Raw genomic sequence first — 21,490 nt, forward strand, 5'->3', positions numbered from 1 at the left:
TAAGGTTTCCTCACTTAAAATAGCCTGCCCACAGCTTCCACCTCACTTCTGAGGTGACATGGGTGTAAAGGGTCACAGTCAGGATGAAGAACTTCCTTCTCAACTGGTTCCACCGAAGATGTCATATGCACAACAATAGGTGGGGACCCATGGTTATCAGCGCCGCACTTAAGGAATGGCTGACACTTATGTCACCCTTGCTGTGTGCCAGGCACAGCTTAACCCATACATTAGCTCATTTCACATTTATTAAGAGGACAATGAAAGTGCCAGAGGGTACTGAGACAGGTGGACAGGTGGGCAGGTGTCCTCAGTGACTTTGCTTTCCCAAGACATCTTGGCAGTAAGACAAACAATATTAGTAGCACTTCTGAATGCAGACCAGAGGACTGGCATGGGGTGAGGTTTGACTTACTCATTTTCAGAGTTGGTCACCGAGCAAGGGGACATCTTAGGAGATGTGTGGAGAACTTACTCTTTGCTTTTCGTATTTTTTTAGTTAGCATACAAAATAATTAATTTCATGATGACACAGTCATACATACATACATGTATATGGGACTTTGGTCATATTCAACTCCCATTTCCCCTTCTCTTGATGCCCCACACCAAAGGTGCCCCTTCTGCTTTTATGCCATGGAGTATACGTTTGAGAAAAATGTTGTTGTCTTTTTCTTCTGCCTGATTACCCTCTCCTGTTTCCCTTTTCCCCACATGGCCCTCCATTCTACTTCACACACACACACACACACACACACACACACACACTCACAGAGAGGGGGCATCCTACACACTTCTAAATTCTTCATGTGTGAAAGAAACCACTAAGTCTGTCTTTTTGATTCTAGCTTATTTGGTCTAATGTTATGGTCCTCAGGTCCGTCCATTTCCCTTCAAGTGACATCATTTTATATGTTTTTTATGAGATGACCTGCTTTTGAAGACGTGCCACAGCCATGATCCATCCCTTGTCTTCAGGATCTGTTTACAGCAATCTGCTGTGACTCCATCTTCTCAGTGCCCTAGGGAAGGGTGAGTTGGTCTCCAACACTACAATGTCCTGAAGAAAGATGGTCCCCAGCACTACACCATCATAAAGAAAGTAGGGACCAAGGCCTCAGAAAAGCAAAACCTATAAAAATAAAAAGTGTTGGTTTTTATCTGATTGAAAGGGTTTCTCCCCCAAAACTGACCCCAAGGCTGTTGTTTTCTTAGTTGGTCCCAACTTAGGTGCCCAACTGGGCAGCAGAGAGCTGCCTCTTGTAAAGGCTCTGGAGGAGAGAGCAGGCTGGCGAGTGAGCCATATCACATTCCTGGGTTTTGGTCAGCTTCAGGACTGGAATGTTTAACTCATGTGGTTTTTCAAGATTAATTGTAAGTTACGACAAGCTGCTCCCCCTTGGGGCATTTCATTTGCATCATTTTTTTTCTCCCAGAGGGTTGAGGGAAGAAAAAATATCCGCTGCACAGCTTTGGAAATTAGCTGCTTGTCACTCATGAACTTGGCATGGGATTCTAAGTTCATGCCCTGTGCTCCGGAGCCCTGGACCAGCTCCCCAGCAAGCAGGAGACAGACAGATGGGAAAGACCTGCTCCAATGCACTTGAGTGGAGAGGGCGTAGCTCTGGAGTAACTTGAGCCTCTGGCTTCTGAGCCATTTGTCTGTGGGCCCCTGGGTACCTTGAAAGGAGGCAGTCAGTCCCACATATGTGCAGGAGATCAGGAACGGGCTCACATGTGCTGCTCTTGTGGAATGAAGATGGTGGCTCTGAGTTGGGCAAAGAAACTTTCTGATATACTTGGGACGAGGGTGTTTTTGGCAATCCAGGCGGTATAGCTAGTTTCCAGAAAGGTGACACACTGCCTGGCCTTGTATGACAGTGTGCACCAGTGTTGGGTCCAGGGACATGCTGTCAGTTCTCCAGATGTGTGGCTCGTTTGCCTGGAGGAAGATTCTATTGGATGATGCGGTAGGTGTTGAGGCCCAGAGGCCAGGCTGATACTCAGTCCTCTGCCTCTGGAGTGATGGGGATACTCAGTCAGAAAGTAAAAAAGACAGGAGAAGCCATGTTATGTGACTGGGGCTCATGTGGAGGTCAGGGGGAGGCTGTGGTCCTTGGTCAGTCCAATGCTACAAATTCACGACAGACTCTGCCTCATTCCAGTCAGAGACTTCAATATTTTGTTTTTGAGACAAGATTTCATGTAGCCAGTCTGGTGTTGAACTTTCTGTGTAGTTCAGGCTGGCCTTGAACTCCTGATTCTTCTGCCTCCACCTCCTAGGTACTAAGATTATAAGCATGAGCCATCAGGCCATGCCTTGATGCTCTGGAAGAGGCTGGTTACTGGGAGGCGTGATCCCTGGGATAGCTGTGTCTGGGAACCACTGAGCCACTTCCCAGACAATGGTTGAAATGCCACTGCTAAGGGATCCTAAGTGCCAGAAACTTGACCAACAAAGCAGGTCCTTCAGGAAGCTCAACCAGGGGTTGGAGGGAGATGTACCTACATCGCCAAAGTCAAGTACTCTTGAATCTTTTTATTACTATGTGATTTATTGGGCTAACTTGAGATCCCTTGTTCCAGTACATTAGTTAGTATTAAATTTTGACTGTTTACAAACTCCAGATTCCCTACAGAATCCTTCCTTAGGAATCTGAAACATCTACTGACTGTCAGCATGAAAACCCTTCTGCAGGGCCATTCATCAAGAGTGGTGCTAGATTAGTACTTTTCAAATCTGCTGCGATGGAACACCATGACCTAAGGCTACCTGAAGAAGAGTTTGCTTTGATTTATGGTTCCAAAAGGAGAACCCAGGACGCTGACGAAGGCATGCCAGGAGTTAACTGCGGCAAGATGGAGCCTGATTACATCTTTGCCCATGAGAAGAAAGCAGAGAGAGCTAACTGAAGTGGGTCAAGGCTACAAACTCTTAAAGCCTGCCCCCTGAGATGTACTTCCATCAGCAAGGCTGGGCCCCCTAAAATTTCCATAACCTCGCCGAATCACACCATCAACCGGAAATCAAGTGTTCAAATACATGAGCCTATGGGGGCGTTTCTCACTCCAACCACCACTGTGCGTAACCTACTTCTCTAGCCCTGCTCTGGAGCTGCATCAAACCCATGCCAGTCTTCAAATGCACATGGTGGCAGCATGCCTTAGGTTCTTGCTTCTGTTTCAATCTGGCCCAGGATGCTTCTTCCTCTGCTACTCCATTTTGGGGGAATTATTCTTTGTTTAAGTAAGTAATTAATTAGCTTTCATTTTGTGTGCATGAGTGTTTTGCCTACATGTATGTCTGCACCATGTGTATGACTGGTGTTCACAGAGACCAGAAGAAAGTGTGAGATCCCCTGGAATTGGAGTGAGTTACAGATGGCTGTGAGCTCGAGATGCTGGAAATCATATCTGGGTTCCCTTCAAGAATAGCAAGTGTTTTTAATAGCTGAGCCATCTCTCTAGCCATACTTTTTAATCTTCTTAGGTTTTGGTTGTTATTGTCGTTTGCTTTAATAGGGTCTTACTGTGTAGTTCAGGCTGGCCTCAAACTTGTGGCAACTTTTCTACTTTAGTTCCCCAAGTGCTAAAATTATAGGTGTGCCCCATTGCATCTAGCTTACAAACCCATTTTTATTTACCTACCGGACTGTGTCTGACTCAAGGTTATGATTCGTTACTGCTCTAGGGCCTTAAGCATTGGTTTTCTAGGACTGTTGTTCCCTAAGACAAGTGGCCCACACAGTAGAAATGTCACCACACACTCCTGACGGCTGCACATCTGAAGCCAGGGTGTGCATGGGATTGGTCCTATCTGAGGAATGCAAGTAGAGTCTGTGCAGACCTCGTGTGTGGCGATCTTCATGCTTACATGATGTGTTCTCTGTGAACCTGTCTCTGAGTCCCATTTTCTCCTTTTCTATAAGCACACCAGCCATTGTATTAGAGCCCAACTAATGACCTCTTTCCAATGCCTGAGAAGATTCTGTCTCCAAACACATGGGATGTACTGAGGATAAAGAAGATTAAGTGTATAAGCTTGGAGGGAACAAAATTCCTTTTATAACAAGATACATGAATGGCGAAAACTGCAAGGATCCTAATAAACCCTCCAACCCCACATGCCCATTATAATGCATGAAAAGTGCAGTCTGGAGAGGTTAGATGTTAGCCCACGTTCCCACACAAGCAAAGCAAATACTTGAATCTCTTGGATGTTTGGGGGTGGGTTCTTTGTACCCCATTTGTGATAGTGAGTTTGTCAACTGTACACAGTCTGTGTGAGAATTGTCTAGATAAGTTGGCCTCTGTCTGTTTGGTGTTTATGCCACTGTTGGTGGCATCATTCCCTAGGCTGGGATCCTGAACTATACAAAGTAGACAAATCAAACAGGGATGCAAGCATTCACTTTCTGCTGTTGACTACGGATGTGACTGGTCACTTAAGGTTCCTGACACTTGACCTCTCTGCTATGATGGATGTAGCCTGGAGCTGTGGCCTGAGATAAACTCTCTTCCTATGTTACATTTTTTTTTTTTTTTTGCTTTTTCGAGACAGGGTTTGTCTGTGGCTTTGGAACCTGTCCTGGAACTAGCTCTTGTAGACCAGGCTGGCCTCGAACTCACAGAGATCCGCCTGCCTCTGCCTCCCAAGTGCTGGGATTAAAGGCGTGCGCCACCACCGCCCGGCTCCTCCTATGTTACATTAATCGGAGTATTTTAGTAACAGCAACAGGTGATAAAAATAAGACATCATCCCATGTCCCTTCTAACAATATCTTGTTCATTATTTCTTCCATGGAGAAACTGAGGCAGAGAAAATAACCAGCCTTTGTAAAAATCATAGAAATGTAGTATGTAGTAGCCAAATGGCTCTAGTATCCAATAATCTTGCAGTGTTGGAATTCCCCTGCAGTGGTTTCCAAGGCTGTTCATTTGACACGCGCATGTAGGTATCTCGTGTGTGCCTGACGTTGTCCAATGCATATAAGATGGAGATTCCAATTCCTGCATCACTGCTCAGCTGAGATCATTTTCCTCCACACATTATCATCAGTGCGGGTGGCGTTAGGAACATGACAGCTGAAGAACAAGCGCAATGGGGATTCCACACAGGAGCTCTGTCTGACCAGAGAGTACCTCTTTGGGAAAAGGAAAGGCAGAAACAAAACCGTTAGGACTCAGAGGAGCCTTGAGGAGGATGGGAGGATCTAAGTACGTTTGCTTATTAATATCCTGATGGCACTGGTCAGGGTACCACCTCGGTTCAGGATCAGCGATCAGATTCAGGGCTCTGTGATGTGAGATAAGGGGACTGATGATGCCGATGTGTGAGACAGAGGCCATTGCTATGTAGCCATTCGATCTTCCTCCTCCCGAGTGCTCCCTGAAGGGATAGGAGAGAGCAGAGGTTCGTGCAGGAAGGGTACGTACCATCACTATGTTAGGATGAGCTAAGTCTGCTGTGCTAACACCAAACCCCGCAATCTCAATAGCTTACAGTGACAAAGACCTGATTTTTACTCACGCGACATACTCAGTGGGGCTCACCAGGATCCCACTCCATAACATCCCCAGGGTACCCCGGAGAAGGACACTGCCTGTGTATGGAACAGCTTCTCGGCCTTTTGGCTAAGACCGAGAGTGGGACTTTGCTTGCTGACTTTCCAAAAGAGGGGAATTTACCCATTGCTCCCAGGTCTTCTTCTTTTGGATATTGTTCCCATTTCACCGGTCAGATAAAGTTGCATGACAGGAATGTGTGATCCATCGCTGGGAGAGGGTTCTGACATGAGTGACAGAAATCTGATATGTCACTTCATTACATCCAGCCAAGTTCAGCTCTGGGAGAACCAGTAGTCTGGGATATCATGCACTGCTCTGGATCTTAGTCTACCTGTTCAGTTAATGGGAGCCGCGATCCTGCCTGCTGGACCCTGCCGGATCCTGCCTGCCGGACGGTGCCCCTGTGAAAGGTCAGCATGAGCATGCTATAAAGTTGCCTGCAGAGAGATTCTTAAAGCACCCTACAAACTAAAGGCTTATGTTTATCAGAGAGTCTGTGTATATAAATGCAAAAGCAGGTGGGGGGTGACAGAACAGGTACTGTGCGGACGGATTGGGCATCATAGGCAAAGTGCTCGCCTTGTTGGAGGACTTGAGTTCAGTGCCCAGAACTCATGGACCTGGTGGTGAGCTCTGTACACACACAAACACACACACACACACACACACAAAGCAAAACAACAACAGAACATAGAGTCTATGTGTTGTGCCTGTGCAGGAGCAGAGCCTGGACTTCCCCGAAGCTCTGGTAAGAAACGAAACCTGATACGGTCCGTGGGTTCATTGAGAAAGCACTTGCAGATGTAGTATGACTAGCTGAGAGGATGACGAGGAGGGACAGGTTACCCTGTGACACCAGCCATAATGGACTCATTCCTTTAACTAGCTCACTTCATCCACACAACCTTGTAGCCAATGTGAGCAGACATTGAACAGACAGTATTGTTATCTGCACTTCGTAGCTCAGAACTAGACAGCATTCCAAGGTCACACAGTGACACTAAACACGTAAGTTCTCTTAGTTGGTTTCTGTTCATGAAGGTTTAATTTTGGCCGCCGCTGCATGAAATGGGGACAGTGAGTTCACTGGCCTCACTCACAGATGAGGAAACTCAGACACAGAAAGGGTAAATGACTTGCTCATTATCCAACAGTTCAGAGAGCCCTGGTGCTTGGTAGCCCAAGATGACGCCCCACACATATGGACACATGTGCACGTACACACATGCATATACACACATGCGCATACACACACACACTGCACACACATACACATAAACAGATATATACACACATGCACATACATGCACACACTGCACATGTGTGCACACACATGCACATACACAGGCATATACACATGCACATACATGCACACACTGCACACACATACACATAAACAGATGTATACACACATGCACATACATGCACACACTGCACATGTGTGCACACACATGCACATACACAGGCATATACACATGCACATACACGCACACACTGCACACACATATACACAAACAGATATATACACACATGCACATACATGCACACACTGAACACACATACACATAAACAGATATATACACACATGCGCATACACACATGCACACACTTGTATATACTGCATGCATGCACACACACATGCACATACACAGGCATATACACACATGCACACACTCATTTTAACGTTTCTGAAACTGGAATTGTCTTTTTATTGACGGCACATCATAGCCTGAACCAACTTTCTCTGGTTTGCTTTCTTAGTGACATATAAAATAAAGGTGTCTCTTAAGATGGGTAACATCTTACTTAGAGTCTTGACTTCTTCTCACCCCGCCCCTCCCCGCTTCTCCTCATCAACTAGAAATTCAGAAATGGTTCTTCCTCTGGGCTGAAGGGGAAGCTAAACCCAGCCACGATCCTGTCATCATCCTGTTCCTCTTCCTCCAGACATCTGGATGTAAATTCAGAGGGAAAATCTGACAAAAGGAGACAAACAGAGGGCAAAGTAGACAGAACGGCCATTCCCTGGCCTTACAGGGATGGCTACAGGGGAGGGGTACATCCGGTCCTGCCTGCATTGCTCTCTGCAAGGGCCTTGACCAGAGATCTCCACGCAACCCAGGGCCTACTTTCACTGGCAGTCCTGAGAGCTGCCCCCATTTTCCACTGTGCAAAAATGAAGCCAAATAGGAACTCAGAGAAAATGCAGAAGGCACTTCGGCCGTGCTGAAGTTACTGAACAAGACACGAATCTGTGTCCATTTCTTGGGGGGTAAATGCTACCACATGTGCCTGAGGCTCTCACATCATTTAGTCTGTGCTGACATGAATCCCCTTGGAAGAGTTAGCTTTTGGTTAGGTAAACGCTTCCCCTCGCCCTCCCCTCCTCACGTTTCCCCTCTCCAGCAATATCTTGCAGATGTTGGAACAGCGTGTTGATGGACTCCGTTCCCACACTGGAATGCCGGCCCGGGGAAGAATGAAGCAGAGCTCTCTGGACGCCTCCAGCCCTCAGCCGCAGCCTCCCACATTCTCCCGCTCGTGTATCGAGCCTTTGGCTGCTTGCTGCCAAGTATTAAGTGCTTGATCCACAAACCTGGTGCAGATTATCACTTCGCCGTATAGATGTATCTAATAGAATTAAATAGTTGGCTCCTGCCCAGTAACAGATGTGCTACATATAATGCAATAGTAATGAGATTGAAACCACCATGTAATATTGATGGAAAGTGGAGGGCGACTTGGGTTTCTGTAGTTTGGAAACCAGCTCGGAGGAAACAGAAACAGGAGGAATAGCCATGGGCTTGCACTGTGAAAGATGTAAGCCTGGTTCTGGTTTTGTTCCTTGCACGGCCGCACAAACACCTACGAAATGAATATGAGGCAGATGGGGGTGGTGCTTATAACTGGAGGTGGTCAAGCTCGGAGAACACCTGCTCCCCAACCTGGTGCTGCCTGAATGTGGGGTGCTCTCAGGAGCTCAGAACGGGGTTGGGTCTGGCAGGCTGCCCTGGGGTCAGTACGTGGGCAGCAGGTAGTGGGAATAAAAAGGAATAGAGGAGAACAAATGGAATTCTAGTCACTTCTCAGTAGGTCCCTCGTTTTCCCTAAAGGAGACTTCCATGCTGGTTCCAGAGGGGTGTGTGGTCCTAGAACCTTCCTGACAGAGCAGAGCTGTCGGCTCCCTGGTGATCTAAGACTTGAGAACTCTGTTTCTGGGGGTTTCTAGGAGACTCAGAAGCATGCCACAGCAAATGGGTAGCCAAGTCCAACTGCAAGACTAACCCATGTCTAGTGATAGTAATGGGATTCCTCTTGGGTGAATCCCAATCTTAGAGTTTCCTGAGGCAAGTACTCCCTTCTACCCAGGGCTCAAGTTACAGCCAAGGCTACCTGATCAGGGGGACAAAACCCAGGATTTCATTATGTATTCTCAGCAGGATTGGTCTAGAAGAGGCCAAGGCAAATCTGCTTGGCATACAACACGTGCTAAATGAATGTTTGTGGACTGACTAACTGGGAAGCCATCCCAAGAATCTGGTGGATTCTAACGCAGGACTTAAGAACGAGGGGAGCTGAAGTATCCAAGCGTGATTTGCTAAGAGCAGAAACAATAGGGAGATGATGCAATGGCCGATGGCACATCTCTGTAATGCTATGTGAGCCAGTTACTAACGTGATGTTTTAAATTACATTTTTATGACTGGGGAGAAGCTCACCATGTAATCTGAAGTGAAAAAACAGGTCACAAAATATGCAACATGCTTCCAAGGAGGCATGAAATGGTGTGGTTGCAGCAGGCTGTAGGAGAGATTTTTGTATCTTTTCTTTCTATATTTTCCATATTTCCTGTAACAAAAATATTTCCTTTACGAATATACACATAAGAAACGTTCTAAAGAGAAGAGGGATCCTGCTTTTAAACAGGGACTGCCTCCTAGCGTCTTGTTCAGTCACACTAGGCCCTCCTTGTGAACACATCTGGAATTTACTGCTAGTGCTTGCCACATGTGATGCCATTGGTGGTCTCTCATCTGGAGGCCTCTGATTTCTGCCTGTCTGGTTTGTACTCCCAGAACTCACCACAGCCTTACAGACAGCAAGTTCCTTAGGAAATACTGCTTGAAAGCGGAATGAAGACATGACTGCACGACCCCAGCTACGTGCTATGGCAGGCTAGAAGGCAATGCTTAACAGGGTATAACTGCGTTCGGAACGTTAAAGGAAGCCCCATTAAACACGACCAATGCCTCCCCCTTGAGATACCCAACTCCTGAGGACTCTCAGAATCAATAAAAATGTTCCTGGCCCTCTCACCCCTGGAGGTCAGCACCAGGAGTATGAAGTGACACCTGTCCTCAGATCTTGCTGTACCCTGCCTTCCACCCACCAAAGCTCACTGCTGCAGGTCAGCCACGGCGGCAGAAACAGCTTCCTCAACCTGGCCACACCCCTTCCTGGAAACACAAAGATAGCCTTGATTTCCATCTCATCTCCACTCCCCTAGTTATTTCTCCTTCAGTCCTAGTCCTGCCTTGTGTCCCAATCAAGCACTACTAAAACGGCAAGCAGTGACAGAGAAAGACAGAGAACACCTTCTTCTGTCTGGGGCCCTCAGAATGCCCTTCAGACCCCACTTTCCAGCCTCCAGGGAAGCTGCATCTGTTCATCCAGTGGAGCTGGGGAGAAACTAAGCATTTTCTCAGGAGTTTGGTGAGGTTTGTTGTCTTTGTTGTTGTTGTTATAAGTGAGATATTAGGGAATTTTAAAAATATAGAGAGAGCACATTTTTGCAGCATTTTTTGTATTAATAATGGCTACCCATCCTGGGTTCTTCCTCACACCTAGACAGGATTCTGAGGACCAAGACTGTTAACTTTTAATTGCCTCAGTCCCCCATGGGTGGCTGGACTACTATTGCTCTCATTTTGTAAATCTGGAAACTGAGGGGCTGGAGAACTGGCTCAGCAAGGAAGAGCACTGGCTGCTCTTCCAGAGGACCTGGGTTCTGTTCCTAGAAGCCACATGGTGGCTCACAGCCACTTACAACACCAGCTCTAAGGTGATCAGATCTGGCTCCAACAGAACCCCTTCTCACATACCAAAGAAAAAATCAAAAACAAATACAATAGAAATTTTAATACAGAAGCTGAAGGAGAAAGAGAATAAAGACTACGCCCCAGCCATCCAGTTAGTGTCTTTCACACTGAAGGCACCATTCCTATCACTGGCTCGTACACACACACACTTGCATGCACATACGTGCATGTGGGCACACACATACATGCACACACACACCAGGAATACAGACTTCTGCATCAGGAGGACTCTCCTTATCACAGCAGAGATGGATTACGATGGTTTTGTAGCAGAAGACTGATTTAGCCCCCTCTTTTATTGATAGGTCAGTTAGAACTGTGTCTTTGCACACAGCCAGGGTTGCTTTGCAAGGTGAACCTTGAACCTACTCTGAGTCAATCAGTGTCCTTCCCGTAGGGTGAAACTGTCAAGTCTTCTGGTGGCAAGGCCTTTTCTGGCCCCGTCTCATCGTGAACAGGCAATGGGTGGGCTTTGCGTTAGGTAGGAAAGGAGAGGAAAGAGCCTGTTGATAGCGGAGGGAGGGGCAAGGCAGAAGAAGCAGAAATTAGCAGCGGAAGACAAAGGGGAAGGGGAGACAATGAGACTGGATCCAATTGTCCCAAGCACTTGTTTCAGTTTTGTGAATTCTGCACGGAACTGCTTCTGTCTGTCTATGCTTGGGCCAAATGAACCAGGAAAGCCAAGGTGCTTGGCCAAGGGTATGCATTCAGCGGCAAAGCTGGGCTTGCAGCACAGGTCCCTGTCCCAGCAGGGCTCCCGAGGATGCTCACATGCTTGAGAAAGCTAGGAAAAGGAGGTAATGGCATTATTTCGATAGCACCAGGGCCTGAGAACATGGCTTCAGCATCTGTGCTCCCTATTCCGTGTGGCTTGGCTCAGCTCAGCTCAGCAGCTGCCCAATCAATGCCTCATTAGCAGGATCCACCTGTGGGCACTTTATTTAATTATCTCAATTGGAACAGAGTCAAGATACCAGAGTTAATGTCCTTCTACTGTCTGAGAGCTAATTATCACCTGTAGCTTGGCCCCAGGCGCAGTGGCAGGGGTAGTCAGCAGTGCCGTAAATGTCTGGCTGGGTCATAAGCATTCTTCATGGAGATGGGAAAAGAGCGCAGCATGACAGAGGGTCAGAAAGCTGCTGAGCCAGGCACCACCCACTTCAGGTGACCAGGGCATCAACCCGGGTCAGAATATTTCCATTTGGGGCATCAAGAAGTTCCCTAAGTCCTAGGTCCAAAAAGCGATAGTATCTGCTGGTATGAACATTTACTTAAAGCAAGTCTTCTTGGTTTTTAGCACCAGCCATCAGCCATCACATGTTCTAAATAAAGGTGGTTCGACCTGCACACCTGTCTGGGAATGGACTGATGCCCAGAGAAGTTAGGGAATTTGCCTGGTTTCCTCTGCTTCGGAGGCGCCAAGTGCTATTAGTTTTAGGACAGCAGCCCACTCCTTTCCAAAGAGCTTGTGTGAGGTAGTTCATGTCTAATTCTCTCTCTCTAAAAAAAAAAAAAAAAAAAAAAAAAAAAAAAAAAAAAAAAAAAAAAAAAAAAAGCCTATCCTGACAGCAGAATGGTAGGATATAGGAAAAGAAAATAGATTTTGGAATCAAAGGCACAGGTTTGAGACTGGGCAGATGGTTTTGCCGGTAAAGCCTCAGGACTAGGGTCTAGGCTTCCATGTTAAAAGCTGAGTGCAGGGTGTTTGCTTAGGACCCTAGGGATGGAGGATGAGACAGGAGGAACCCCATGGCTTGCTGCCAGCTCGCTTAGTCTACAGGGTAAACTTCCAGGCCAGTGGGAGATCCTGTCTCAAACAAAAGAGAGGAGGTGCCTAAAGGTTAGGGTGAGGACCAATGTGCAAGGTTGTCCTCTGACCTCCAATTGCATGGGTCATGCACACCCTGCACACACACACACACACACACACACACACAAATACAAAATAAAAACAGTGTGGATTTGCTTTCTGATGTGATCCTCCTTAACTGGACAGTCTTCTAAGTCATTTATGTTTTCTAGCCTGAGTTCCCACTTCATGGAACGTGGAACTCATCATACCTGCCATGTGTCACCGGGTCTCCCAGAGTCCAACTCAGCTAACATATATGGCAACACTGTTTACAGATGCATGGCTCTGTTTACAACAGGGCACTGTTATTGTTGGACACATTCCAGATCTACCTGCCTTCTCCAGAGACTGCGGGTCAGAAAACTTACAAGTGAGATGTCTTAGCTTATGAAGTGAGGTTCAAGAAATAGAAACTGGGTGCCTGCTTAGGAATTCTTTCTTTCTTTCTTTTTTTTTTTTTGGAATTCTTTCTTCTGCTTTGCACAGGCCTGTGTTAAATGGACAGTCCCTGTGTGCCTTCAAATCAGCTGCTGGTTAAAAGCTTCTAGAAAGAAATCATGGGTTACTTACAAACTTCCTAGAGTTGGAATTTAAGTTATTTCTTCTTTTTCTTTTTCCTATTTGAAGGGATGTTTTCTGTCCTTGTTACACAATAGCCAGTTGTCAATACTGCTGTATCTCTCAGTATTTGTTATATGAGGCAAGTCATTTTAGTGGACAGAGGAGACAAAAGGCACGAACAAGCTTGTCTTCTCTGGACCAACGTGCCAGCCGTCTGCAGCAGCGGTGTCTCTTGCCCATTAGCATGAACTCCTGTAGGTGTCCAGTGTGCAGCTGGACATGGAGTTCTGCTGACACAATGCTTGCCTAGCATGCACAATACCCCGGTTCTTCTTCGGCACTGCACAAACCAGGTGTGGCGGTCCACACCTGTGATCCCAGCACTGGGAAGGAAAGGAGAATTTCAAGGTCATCATTAGCTATGCAGCAAGATTAATCTGGGTAATAAGATTCTGATACTCTGTCCCAATTCTAGCTGGGGGAAGGAGGTAAGAAGAAGCTGGTGTCAGCTAATCCAGTCAGCCCAGGCTATCGAGGACACGTGTGAGTTGCCATTGTCTACCCAGAGCTCCATCCTCCGCCCCCCCCCCACTACCCACATCTCACCTTCCTATGTGGGGCAGGAGAATACTGGGCTTGAGTCTTTGTTCTAATAAGGAGAATGGTCTTCGTCCATTTTCTGTGGCTAAAACAAATCACTTGAAACTGGGTGATTTATAAAGAAGATTTTGGGTTTTTTTTTTTTTAGGTTTTAGTTTTGTTTTTGTTTTTTGTTTTGTTGTAAACTTGATTTGGAGACTAAGAAGCATCTCAGCTTGTGGTGAGGGTCTTGGACTGTTTCAACTCCTAATCGAAAGCCAGGCAAGCTGTGTGTCCTGGGGAAACAGAACCCCGGGGCTGTCCCACTTTATAAAGACTTGCTCTCTTCATGGTTGATCCAGTCTCTGAGACTGAGAACTCGCTGAGGAGACACGGATCCACTTACGCAGGTCTTGTTCTCGTGACCCAAACATGTTCCACTACAGCCCATGTCCAGCAATGCCACACTGAAGTCCGAGTGAGCTCTTGGGGATGCATTTAAACCACAGCAAGCATGATCCTCATCCTTCTCACCCACATAGGGCGGATCTCTTAGCTTCTCTGAGCTTGAGTTTCCTCATCTGTAACAAAGTAGAGTGACTGCCTGGCTGTGAAGACTGAGCCAGTGTGCATGGACCATCCTTCCTGCAGAGCCACCGCAGAGGACTTGACAATTCCTCCTTACCTGACTGTTCCCACACTGGATTCTAGGTTACGGAATAGGATGTGTACTAAGTTAATTCCACACCCTCTTCCTGTTTCATCTCCCCTTCTTCCTTTGCCTCGTTGGCTCTCCCCCTGCTCCCCAACTCTTCCCCACTGGTTCGCCTTCCCCAACCCCCCCCCACCCAGCACACATGATGCTGTTTCTCCCACCGTGCATTGTTCATTTCTTGGCAGGCAATGCTGCGCTCATAAGAATTAACATTTGGGTTTTATTTACTGGCTCCCAAAGCGCCAGGACTGCATGAGGGATTCAGTTGCACAAACTCTCTTGATGGGAAATCAATGACAAATTGAGAAAAGGGGGGTCTTGAGGATCAAACAGCAAACTATTCCAAATCCTTGTTTGGAGACTCAGCCCCAGCTGATTTAGTACTGTGCACAAGGTGGTGGTGGGAAGGGGTTAGGGGTTAGTCTGTCTTCAGTCCCCTCCCGGACCACCAAACCCAACAGTTAGACCTGTTCCCAAGTTTTACATGAGATTAGTCACAGGATATTTCGTTTTAAATCCAATGGAATGTTTTCCTAAATCAGACAAGACTTTTTTTTTTCCAGTGTTTATGGCCTGCTTTGCTGGAATTCCTTTTGGCTCTAGGGGGGATTTCAAAATTAAATACATTTCCTTTTGGTGACCCAAGGGCCCGAGGAGAGGGGATGAGACTCTAGATTCCGGCCAGCAGCAACTTGTCATGCTGATTCTAAGAAGACTCTGCCATTGGCCAGCCTTCTCAAGCACCTGCAGCCTACCATGGTGGTCAGGCCTGGCAGCTCATCCCTACAGGCCTTCCTTTTGTGATCCGGCCTGCTGTTTACCACAGGGAAAAAAGGCGGTGACGGCAATGTGCTGCAGAGTTAGAATGAGCCTGGGCCACTTGGAGGAGAGAGGGAAGCGCCCTTCCCTGCCAGCAGGGCTTCCTCTCTGCCCGAGTCATGGGTGAACACGTGGGATTCTCAGCAAAGCACCATGGCCAGAGGTTGAAGGATTCCTCTGGCAGGGTAGGCTGCTGTTTCGCTTGCCCTTCATGGAGATGAAGAGTTGAGAAGAGGGGAGGCTATGTGCTGTGGAGATGAGGTCACGCCATGAGACTCAGTCACTGCCCTGTAACCGAACACTCTGTTCATCAAAACCCTCAATATCCTCCCAGGAAAAGGGAAAACCCTTAAAGGAGCCATTTTTCCTGTTAGAATTTCAAATGAGTTCTATGTTAATTAAGAATCTCTACCTCTTTCTTTACCCACCACCAAGTGCAAAGCAAGACAGTGAGAATCATGGATTCTTCTAGAACCAGATTAAATTGGAATCTAATTTCAGTTAATAATTAACTATGTGTACTTGGACAACTAACTTAGTGTCACCTATCCTGGTCAAGGTTTCTATTGCTGTGAAGAAACACTGTGGCCCCAAAGCAAGCTGGGGGTGGGGGAAGCGTTTACTTGGCTCACACTTCCTCATTGTAATCCATTGCTGGAGGAAGCCAAGGCAGGAACTCAAACAGGGCAGGAACTGCTGCAGTGACCATCGAGGGTGTTGCTTCCTGGCTTGCTCAGCTTGCTCTCTTGTAGAACCCAGGACCACCAGCCCAGGGGTGCCACCCACAATAGGCTAGACCCTCTCCCGTCAATCATTAATTAAGAAAATGGTCTACAGGTTCGCCTACAGTCCCATTTACGGGGGCATTTTCTCAACTGAGGTTCCCTCCTCTCTGATGACTCTAGCTTGTGAAAGTTGACATAAAACTAGGCAGCACAGCACCTGAACTCAGTTCCCGCTCCTATAGAATACAGAGGATGGTAGGACTTCTCTCATTGCTGCTGAAGAGTCTAAGACTCACGTTAACTAACCAGAGGGTCCGTGATATGCACATAGCACGTTCTGCAAAGGAATGTGACTTCGGCCAAGGATCCATAGCGCTATCCATCATAATTCTGGTAGAATTCCATCCACACAAGGGAGTTCCTGAGCATCTTGGAGGCTGTTGGTAGGATGGGACCTGAGTGAGTCCTCTTCCTTTGAGGAAGGGCAGTATTTAAAAGCATTGCGGGCTCTCTTTTACCATACAAGTCTGTTAGGATGAAACAGAGAGCAAGTATTAGAAACTCTAGTCTAAATGGTTTAAACCAAGAAGGGCATTGTATTCTTCATTCAGAGAGACCAGAGGCAGGAAGATTTCAGGTTGATTTCTGGACCATCTGCTAGAACATCAAAGATGGGGCTCTTCTCATCTCTCCACTTTGGGGCTCACAGGGTTATCATTAGCCAGGGTGGGTGACATCATGATCGCAGCATGCTGGCAGTGACAGTCAGAGCGAGGGGTGCAATGGCCAGTTTTGACTGTCAATTTTATTTGGTTCACAAATTCCTAAGAGGCAAGGAAAACACAATAATTCTGGATGTGTCCAAGATCTTCTCCGTGATTAGATCACGAGAGTTCTGACCCAAGAGGCTGATTTAATTCTTGATGGGTTTATGATATGGATATTTATGATATGGTGGTATTTGGGGAGGCACTGAAAGGTAGGAGATTCCAAGTTCAAGGACAAAGCCACTGGAGGGCAAGCCTTGGGAGTAGATTTCCCTAGTCCTGTCTCACCATAGTCTTTTTTTCCTGTCTGCCAACAAGAAGGTTCTCTGCCAAGCACTCCCATTGCCATGACATTCTACCCAAAAACATGGGCCAAGTAATCATGGGCAAAACTCTCTGGAACTGTGAGATAAATAAATCCTGCCTCCTTTAGCTGGGCCAGGTGTTATGTCAGAACAAGAAAACAACTAAAACAGTCTCTCAGGTGGTAGCATAGCGGATACCCTCCTTAAGGACAGACATTCTCAACGTCTCCCGGCGGCCTCATAGTGCATCACCTTCAAGTGACTTACTCCTCATTTTGAAGCCTACCATTTTCTAGAAAGGTAGGGTCACCTCTAGATCTGTGGCCCAAACACTAAACAGCACAAAGACTACTCAGAGCTGGAGGGATGGGTGTATACAAGGGGTCACCCCAGTGTCAGAGGGATGGGTGTATACAAGGAGTCAACCCAGTGTCAGAGGGATGGGTGTATACAAGGAGTCAACCCAGTGTCAGAAAGATGGGTGTATACAAGGGGTCACCCCAATGTCAGAGGGATAGGTAGGTGTACACCAAGAGGTCACCCTATTCTCAGAGGGATGGGTGTACACCAAGGGGTTACCCCAATGTTAGAGGAATGGGTGTGTACCAAGGGGTCACCCCAATGTCAGAGGGATGGGTGTACACCAAGGGATCACACTATTGTCATAGGGATGGGTTATACCAAGGGGTCACCCCGATGTCAGAGGGATGGGTGTACCAATCAGTCACCCCAGTGTCAGAGGGATGGGTGTACACTAAGGGGTCACCCCAATGTCAGAGGGATGGGTTACACCAAGAGGGTCACCCCAATGTCAGAGGGATGGGTGTCACCTCAGTGTCCACTGCTCTATAGGTAAGTACTCATCATATCAGGTGGTAGTTAATTATAATGTTCACAACCATATGTCTTGCTAGGAGTTCCAGAAAGTCTCACATTAGTTAATGTTATAGACCACTCTGCATAACACATGGTGACTGGCATTAAAGTTTGCTGTGTCTTTTCCATCCCAAAGCCTCAGCTTCAACTTAAACATTGTCTTGGAGATAGTTAATCACTGACCTAGCATGCACAAGGTCCTGAGTGTGGTCTCAAGCAGTGCAAGCATGAGAGTGCATACATATGCACACACACACACACACACACACACACTCATACTCACACACACGTTATGCCTGATACTGCTGGGCTCCCAATATTCACCCTAGCAGGGACCACCTATCCCCAGCAGATGTCACTGAAATTGAATTGCATCCAAGCCCTTGCCTCAGCAAAGTTGCGTGGCAACCAATGTATGGAGACTGCCAAGGCTCCTTTAGTCCAGCCTGTGTGTGTTTTGTGTTTTGGCCAAGCCAGCTGCAGCAGGCTACTGCCTCAGACAGCCACTGGAGAAGAGTGTGGGCTCTATCTGAACAAACCATGAAGTCAGCATGGGTCCCACTGGTGCAGCTAGGTTTTCTTCAGCATGAGTAGCTCACGACTGTGGCTTGTTAACATGGCTATAGGTTCCTTTGCCCCATGCTGTCCACTCAAGTATCCCTGAATATAAATATATGCTTGGCTCTTCCTAGCTAGCAGGGAGTTCAAGAATTATAGACTGATTTTTTTCCTCAATTAAAAGACTGAGAAAACACTGGGCCTCTGGCTGGAGGCACAAGAATGGAATAGTTCACAGCTGCTTGCTGTGGGTTGTGTCCCTTGGAGCACCCTTTAAACACTTCCGGCTGGGCCACACATAAGTGACTTCTACAGCAGAGCTCTCCACTTGTTCCCAGAGGCAGACTGAATTGAGAGAAAGTGTGTGGTCACTGATCATGCAGGCTGGTCACTGGAGAAGCTGCAATGCTGAAGGCTGACGGGATCTTCTGGAAGCTGAGGCAATTGCTGACATCTGGAGACTATGCATTTGTGTTCCAAGTGTTGGTCATCAGCCATGGGTATGAGAGAGATGTGTGTGATGGTTAAGGTTGGAGCAGAGAGAAAGGTGACTCTACTCCCGGTCTCACAGACTCAGAGGGCTGATAGCCCTGTGCCACGAAAGTGGGGTCCTCAGCTGGGTAAATGAAATTCTAGAATTGAGATTGTGAATTTAATGTCACTCTCCATGACAGATCTTTAAGCTACCCTTTCTCATCTCTGCTCATTGTTTTCTCTGATCTCATTCCTCAACCATTCCTTCAACTATGTGGCCAGAAAGGGGGGGGGGAGCAAGACTCCTTCTCTAAGCCAAGAAATATTTTCTTTCTTATAATTCATCTCCTGGCCTCAGGCTAACAAAGGGTTGGAAGACTCATAAAGGAGAGATGTCCTGAAGGAGTTAGGGATGCACACGTGTGCAGTCTTTGTAGGAGAGTGAGCGGCAACAGAAAGTGTTCTCTCATCCCCTGTGCTCAATACAAAGCAGATTGTTAAGATAGAGCCATGCAACAAGTGAGACAACATAAAAGAAAGTGGTTTCAACAAACCCAAGTAGCCAAGTGCTCACAATAAATGTGAATGGATCAAAGCCTTTATATTAAAAGATAAAGACTTTCATGTTGAATTTTAAAATACCCAAAAGCTGTGTGGTTCTTAGAAGAGAGATCCAAAATAAAATGACATACAAAGGTTAAAAATAAAGGAGTGGTTAAAAATATATCAGCTTCCTCTCCCCACCACAAAACAGAAGGGCAGTAGAAAGCAAGTGGGACAGCTGCCTGGCCCATCCTCCATGTGTAAGAAGTAATTGTTGAGAAAATGATGTTTCTTGGCTCTGTACTCAAAGTAACTATGATGGATAGAATTTAGAAGATCAGGGCCCAGCTAGATTGTTAAGGCAGATTCCACATTAAGGCTTTTCTTATGTTCATTTTTTGGTCCCTCCTTTCAGAAAGTAGGGAAAACACAGAAGTCTCTTGGGCAAATCATTCTTTCTTCTCTCTGCTTAAAAAAGCAAAGATGTTAAATTAAAAACAACCCAGAAGGCTCCTTCTGCTTTTTCCTATTACCACCCTCAGAAAATAGCTTCAGGCTGTCCAGTTTGAAAAGCTTCCAGGCAAGAGGTCAGATATGGGGCACAGAACTCCCCTTTTTCTCACCATATGTGTTTGTGTGTGAGTGTGTGTGTGTCACTTCTGAGATAAAATATCTCATGTCTCAGGTATCCTTGGATGGTCTTGAACCCACTTTGTAGCTAAAGATAACCTTGAACTCCCAATTCTTTTGTCTCTACTTCCCAAGTTCTGGGATTACAGACATGTGCCAACTAAGCTGCTCATTTTGCAACAGAAGCTATCACAAAAGGTACCTAGTGACACTACCAGAGGGACTGATGTATGTAGCGGCGTAAATGAATGCAGACAGATTGTAAAAATATATACAGCTTTAATGGGGAAAGAGACTTACAGAACCAGAGGTTCCTGCGGAGAACAGGAAAGCAGAAGGGGCGGCTGGGAGCACGCCCCGCAATCTTTATAAGTAAAAAATATCCTCGGGGGACCCCACCCCCTGCTAGCAAGGTGATTGGCTGGGTCTCCCCTACATCTCCCCTTTTTTGTCTAAATAAGATAGAGCCAAACCAAATACAACTATATACAATAGGAACAAATAATAAATATACCAAATGTTCTATTTCAAAGAATCTAAATAATGTAGAGAGTAACTACAATTATCTAATCTTCAATTCTGTCAAAGATCTGAGAAGGGAATTAATATTACCTAACAAACGAGAGATATCCAAAATGTGCAACAATTGACAGAGACAACAGGTGTAGCGGCATAAATGAAGGTAGACAGATTGTAAAAATATATACAGCTTTAATGGGGAAAATAGACTTACAGAACCAGAGGTTCCCGCGGAGAACAGGAAAGCAGAAGGGGCGGCTGGGAGCACACCCAGCAATCTTTATAAGTAAAAAATATCCTTGGGGGACCCCGCCCCCTGCTAGCAAGGTGATTGGCTGGGTCCCCCCTACATCTGTGTCTGTCTGGAGTGAGAGAATCATGGCGACTGACTGACTCGGCTTTTTTCTTCCAGCATTCTGTTCTGTTTACTCCACCCACCTAAGGGTTGGCCTATCAAATGGGCCTAGGCAGTTTCTTTATTAATTAACCAATAAAAGCAACAGATTAGAAAGAAATCACTCCCACATCAGATGTACACCTGTTTATACAGGCAGGCAGTCCAAAGACTCAGAAGGGGAGATATATATTTTATAAAAGTCATAATTCTATGAGTGCAAAGAAGGTTCAAAACTTTTGTGTAATGTCAAATAGATTCATGTCATAAACAGCTTTAGAACCATTGAGTGCTATAATTTCAAAACTATAACAAGTCAATGACCTGGCTGCTACAAGTCTTCACAGGGCAGGGTTTGATGTTCTGTAGACTCTCACAGAGCTGAATCATTCCTGTGGTCTGCAAAAGTAAGCACAGATGTCAGCCCTATCAAGACAGGACTATGGGCACAGGGCTGAGGAGGAGAGAGCCATGGTAGAAAAGAACATGTCTGTAGTCACTCCTGC

The sequence above is a fragment of the Chionomys nivalis genome, chromosome 8, assembly GCF_950005125.1.
Source record: "Chionomys nivalis chromosome 8, mChiNiv1.1, whole genome shotgun sequence".
NCBI classification, from domain to species: Eukaryota; Metazoa; Chordata; class Mammalia; order Rodentia; family Cricetidae; genus Chionomys; species Chionomys nivalis.